Here is a 6,519-nt window from a genome sequence, read left to right as displayed (position 1 = left end):
TATGCTGAAGGAAGCAATTTTTTTCGAACAGATAACTTCCTACCACTATACAGGAGTTAAGAGAAAAGAGTCGGTTATTTGCTTTGCCATTCCACCAAACCGTGTTCACTAACATGTTCATCGATCTACAGGACCGCTATGAAGAATATGTGCGACATAATGTTCAACATTTTGAACACATGATCTACAAGAATGCTTCCTTGTAAATTTACAATATGTGTTGAATAACATTTAGTTGACATCCATTTGCCAACCTTTCTTATGTTTCATTATGTTGTACAAAAAATAAATAAATGTCAACGATGTGATTTCAGTACTGTTTGTTTTGCCGCATACAGTAGAACAAGATGTTAAAGCTTATGATGTTTGGTTACAATGAAGCATACTTTGCATTTTTTTTAAGAATAGATTTTACAAGTGATTGCAGTGAAAACAATATTGGGAAGGTATTGAACATAAATATTACCGTCCTATGAAAACGTCTGACAATCATAAATAAAAAAAGATATGGGCGCCGAGTAACCAAGCCTGGACATTGTGAGTAGCAATCGTTTGTACGACAATGTTTGCTCTGCATGAAGTTATAAAAAATAAAATTTCGAACAACAAAGTTACAAATATACTGAGAGAAGTTTATTTATTGTGGTAAATTTCTTAAGAATATACTAATCAACAACCGATATTAAAACTTCACATTGTTTGTTAGAATATTTGGCGCTGCAATATCACAGATATTTGCGCTTTGCTTACTTTCAAAATAGTTATCATAGTATGAATACACAGTGATAAAGATGGAATAAGGACTACAATCAAATTAGCAATACAGAATTATCAGTCATTAGAAGAATCATTGTCACGAGGTGGATCCGGTGACAGAGAACGTTCCTGGTTTTCACATAATACGCACGCACAAGCATCAACATAAAAGCCTTTGTATGACACACACACGTGGACGCTCCTCTGTTCCAAACGTTTTGGTCTCTGTGCAAGAACAGCGAACCATTTCCAATATTTCTTCACTTGTACAGGTGCTAAAGGTGCATTTCTTGATTCTAAATGTTTCAGTGCTTTTCCTGTGAGGATTTCTTTTAGGAATATAGCTACAGTCAATATATCCTACAACTCTAGGAAAACTAACCATTTGATGAAATTGAACTTGAACTGTCCTCAAACAATCAGGAATGGGGAATTAATCAGGTATATCAGGCGACGAACAAAGACTGATGATAATTTCCTCACAAGTTGACAAATTTTTGACTGGCTCATGAAATGGTTATCTTCAATGTGTATCTGTAAAACAAGCACAGAAATACGTTACATAAAAAAATTAGGAATATTCTTTTTGGATTTTTTTTTCTTTGCGAATTTAGTAACTTTAAAATTTATTCAGATGTTTAAACTGATAATTATTCAGATGCACCTTTCCCGTATGAAACAACGCTACTTTACCTACAATTATGACAAGTCACATTTGTGTTTACTTTTGATTGTAGGAATGAGTAGATGAAAAATGGTAAAAGTTTAGCTATTTTTTTAATAAAATCCCTTTTGGAGCAGTCTCACTGCTGTTAAGTTTAACAACTCTAATTTACAGTTTGCTTTGTTTATTATCTGTAAAATAAATAAAATTAATCAGAAAATGAAAATTATAACTAAGTTTCTTAGATTATGTTATTTTGCATCAAATGCTGTAGCTAAGACTCACCTACATAATTTTATCAATTATCAATTATGAAGATGCAATGGGAGAGTAGGAAGAAATACCTACGTGTATATTCTTTTCTTTAACAACTTGTGTAGTTCTTTATCTTGTTGAAAATCATGGAACCATGAATAAATTGATTGATTCTGTTGTTATTTTTATTCTGAGCTATTGTCTAAAAGTATGATATAAATTAATTACGAAAGTAATGTTCATATTAACAAAGAGTATTGCGAATTATGCGGTTGATTCATCAGAGATAATCTTTGATATCTAGCACTGAATCGTGATTTCCAGCTGCAAAACTTTCAAGAAAATAAAAGAGCAATTATGGAAAAGATTAGGGGTATGTTTAGTACAAGGGGTCCAGAAGCAAGTAAAAAACACAAAATTTACAGGAGAAATGAGTGATGCAAGTACTTAGACGTAACATAACGTAACCAAATCTAACCTAACCTAACATAAACTAAAGTAAGCTAACCTGAACTAACCTAAACTAATGTAATATTAGTGGAAATAAGCGAAATCTATCATGTTTTTAGAAAATTATGCGAGACTCCTACACTAATATAACATAAACTAAACTAACCTAACATAACCTAAACTAGCCTAACCGAACTTAAACTAACCAACCCTACCCTAAACTAACCGAATGTGAACAGAAATTACCTAAATTGTCACATTTTTTAGAAAAATGAAAATGAAATGGAATCTTTGAGTTTTACGTCCCACGCTTATGCCGGTTAGGCTAAAGGAGACGGTGATGATGAGAAATGAGTGAAGTGGTGGAATGAAGAAAGTGGGAGGAAACGGGAAAACATTTTTTTAGAGAAAAGAGCTGGACCCCTTCTGCTAAACATAGGCCAAAGATTAAAATGTGGATTATTAGGAAAGATAAGACAAAGATAACAACATAAACTTTTTTTTTGTATAATTCGCCACTAAAATATAACCACATAATCGCTGGTACCTACTGTTTATGTGACAAATAAAATTTTGCTGTGAAATGTTCAACATCATTAAATAATCGAAATTGCATCGTGTGTTTGGTGATGTAACATTTTATTGGGGATTACAAAGTTTTATATTTTCTATTATAGGAAATGTAACCCAGTATATAATAGTATGGTCTGAAAATAATAAAAGACAAACTGATTTTACTACTGGTAATATTGAGCAATAAACTATTAAACTAGTTTTTGAAGAAAACAGTGGAAATGGCAAACTACATTTTTTAAATTCATATGTTATGTGCTTCAGAGAAAATACCACCTACCTGATAGTTCCCATTTACCTAGAATCTTAAAACCGTGAGTACTTTCAGAATTGCTGGTAGTGAACGTTCCCGCAAAGTAATATTTTCTAAATCGTCACCCAGTAATGAAAAAATTTTTCTCAGAAATATTACTTTCGAAAACCTGGAACGAGAAAAGAATACAGTTTAAAACGGAAACCTGAAACGGGAAATGAATACACTTTGAAACTAAAACCAAAATCGACACACTTTGTGATAATAAACCTATGATCAACAGAAATAAAACCTAACCTAAACATTTCTAGTTAATACCTGAAAATCAAATGAGCGTGTTAGCGGACTTTAAAGGTGGAAGACAGGCCATGACCAGTTTGCAACAGGAAAGTAAGTGTGGTGTTAGTAGTTAGGTTAGGTTACTGTAGTTCTATTTCATACTTCAAACTGAAATTCTACTTCTGCGTAGAAGTCATGCTACAGAAATGACCAGGGCGAATATATGAACAATGGAAGCGAGACCGGTTTTTGAGTACATGAACCTTTGTACAATACACATAGGCAGGAGAGATGTTACAGAAATAACCAGCCGCGGAAATATGGACAACCGAATAGGCCTTTATGTCCGCCCCTCATAATTTCCGTAACATTACTCCTACACAGGTGTATTCTGTGAAGGTCCCTGTATCTCTGCTGAAAATTTCATGAAAACCGAGGAATATTACAATGGTAAATGACACTCAAGACGAGCAGCGTATATGTGACGTACAAGAGTATGGAGAAAACCAAAGCTTCAAAAACTACCAACCGTCACTGACGCGCCTGCTCCCTTCGGACGTAGCGCCGTGCTACAGAGCGGGGCCATTAGTTACGCCCTGCCCTGACTCGTTTAGATAGCATTCGTGCTTTTTAAAGGCTATCTAGCACAAATTGATTTTTGATTTTTGAACTGTCGTCCTTACGGCATGTCTGCACAAGGTATGTCATATAATGTTTAAGTCCCCCTAAAGTTAATCTACACATATGAATGCAATTCCCTCCATAAGAAACAATTTACAAGATCCATTTCCTGTCCAAAAGAAGTCATAATTAATGAATTCAAACATGTATACTTAATCTGGAATAATACCAAATTGTGAAAATTTTATATTGTGTACAATTAATGCCTACCTAACCTAATCTTGTGTCTACTTCGGTAGCAAATCGTAAACATTTTATGTAATTAGTGTCTGCTTCCCTTCTGTAACACAATTGCATGATACTTTTTGGCTAAAGACAACAAAACACTACATTCTTAATCTAATGATACGAACGTGCCGATAGGGTGAGATACAAGTTGAGCACGTAAATAATTTACTTCTGCCAATTTAATTTTACACAAACACAAACCAGTATCAAGTATAAGATTTGTTTACACAAGTAATGAATTTTGGTAGGAATAGGCAATATATAAGGTCCTACTTCCCTTTCTCTTCATGTTCCTTGGTTCCTGAGTTGCATGATTTTCTGTCTTAACCTTGAGCAGCACCCATGCGTATGGTTCTTATGTTATTGTATCTTGCACTAGATGTATTACAAGGATCTACTGTGAAAATTAATAAATTAAATCATCCCAACCTAAACCATCTTAACCTATTTTGTTATTGCAGTTAATTTTTAAAATAATATGTACGTATTGTGTTAAGAAGTTTGCTGTAAACTTGAAACTATAAATTATATTTGGAATTTTTTTATACATGGCTAAATGAAAATTATGATTAGAGCAATTTAAATATGGAATACAACGCCATGAAGTGAATGTCTCTTGGTTCAAAAAATGTGACGAAATAGTTAAAACGAAAGGGCCGAAGAGAGAAGTCCCCAACGAGAATAGGATCTACGATCCATAGAGAATACAACTGTAAAAACTGCCAGAAAAGTAAAGGAAAATGAGTGGAACTACTCATACTTTGTGTGTAGAATGAATATTTGTTATTTTTGCCACTATGTTACTGTTATTAAAATTAGCATAAAAGTTAAAATCAAGATGCATAGTTGACTTACCTGTATCTCCCAAGGAATTGATTATCGTCATACAGCTCAAGTGGATTTTCCATGTGCTTCGTATGTCTTGACGCATCATTAGTCATCGCAAAGTAATATTTTTTTAATATTTGTTCTTCCGCATACATGACACATTCAACAAAATCATTTACTTCCATGCCAGAAAACGAATCTCTATACTGTTAAAGAACTCAAGGAAGGCTTAAGGTTAGTCGATAGCTACCTTGAGTCAAGGAGAGATTTTCATTAAGGCTTCCTTGAACTCAAGGGTTCCTTGACATCAAGGAAGGATTATAAATACCGATTTCAGTCAAGGGAGGCTTCTCAAGGAATCCTTGAGTTAAGGTAGCCTTAAGGAATGTTTTTAAATATAGGCCTAATTCCTTTGAACTGCAATTAAAACGCAATTCCTGTAGCTGTCTTAACCCCACGAGAAGACATATAAGCAATATACACTTACGCAACGACAAATATTATATGGTACCATTTTTTTCTATGAACCAGTAATATATGCAAAAACTTTACATTTCCAAATGGAACTATCTACATTAACCTTTTTAAATTATGTCTTTTATAGGTAAATTATTGAATTTCAGTCAGTCAACTACAGCATCACCCCTATTTATCCTATGATCATGGTTAGTACCTCATTCTCTTCAGAATAGAACAACCTTTCATACGGTTGCATTTACATTTTCCTATCATGTCCCTAAGGCGGGAAATTTTGAGGGAAATTTGGATTTTTTTCTGATTTTTTCAAACTTTGATCCCCTCTGGACCCTCTTTGTTAACGCACAGATCTCAAAATCAACTGAAAAATACGAAGGGGTGTACTCAATGTGTATAAAAAAAATTCAAACTTCTATCTTGAAAACTAAGTGTGGGAAAATGTCCACCAATGAGCTAAGAACATTCCCACAATGCACCAGATGACCTGGATGTAATATAAAATTTTCCCGAGACATCCCTATTTATCCTATGATCATTGTTCGTACATAATTCCCTTCAGAATAGAACATACTTTCAAACGGTTCCACTCACATGTCTCTATCATGTACTTGAGTTGGGAAAATCATGAAAAAATGGATCATTTGTTTAAAAAATATTCCTTCTTTGTACTTTCTTGCCCCTCTGTACTCCCCTCTTTTAACGCAGAGATCTGAAAAATACTGAGGGGTGTACTAAATATGTGTGCAAAATTTCAATCTTCTAGGTGCAAAAGTAAGCCCTGCAAAAATAATAAAAAGTCATAACAAAAAATATTTTAGTATGACGTCATCGCACTACGTCTCCACGTAGAAAGGCGTGAAAACATATGTAACGTGTTCTACAATGCCTCCAGGCTTGAGTAAAAAACAGAAGTTAAAAACTTTTTTGGTACTTTTTTTTTAAATCGAATAATGAAGATTCTAGTCTATCACCGAAAAATAGATTATATAATTTAAAAGAGTTATGTGGTCACTTCAAAAAAGTGGGGGGGCAACTGCCCCCTCTTGCCCCCCCTAATCGCCGCCCATGGTCGCAC

General features: G+C 34.0%; 1 long non-coding RNA gene across 2 annotated transcripts; it reads right to left on the bottom strand.

Annotated features, from left to right (window-relative positions):
* Positions 1 to 620: 620 nt before the first annotated feature.
* On the bottom strand, positions 621 to 5,855 carry LOC145691850 (uncharacterized). Of its 2 annotated transcripts, none has more exons than XR_014132571.1 (3): positions 4,995 to 5,855; positions 2,979 to 4,536; positions 621 to 1,290 (listed from the first exon to the last, which is right to left on the bottom strand). It is a non-coding gene; the product is annotated as an uncharacterized LOC145691850 (long non-coding RNA). The 2 variants fall into 2 exon arrangements; XR_014132568.1 differs by having other exon boundaries at positions 2,979 to 3,120; positions 4,995 to 5,844.
* Positions 5,856 to 6,519: the final 664 nt, after the last annotated feature.

Source organism: Thermobia domestica, chromosome 1 (assembly GCF_964235325.1).
Source record: "Thermobia domestica chromosome 1, izTheDome1.hap1.1, whole genome shotgun sequence".
Classification (NCBI taxonomy): domain Eukaryota; kingdom Metazoa; phylum Arthropoda; class Insecta; order Zygentoma; family Lepismatidae; genus Thermobia; species Thermobia domestica.
Note: the sequence above shows the minus strand (reverse complement) of the source record. Positions and strands in the feature narration are given on the sequence as shown.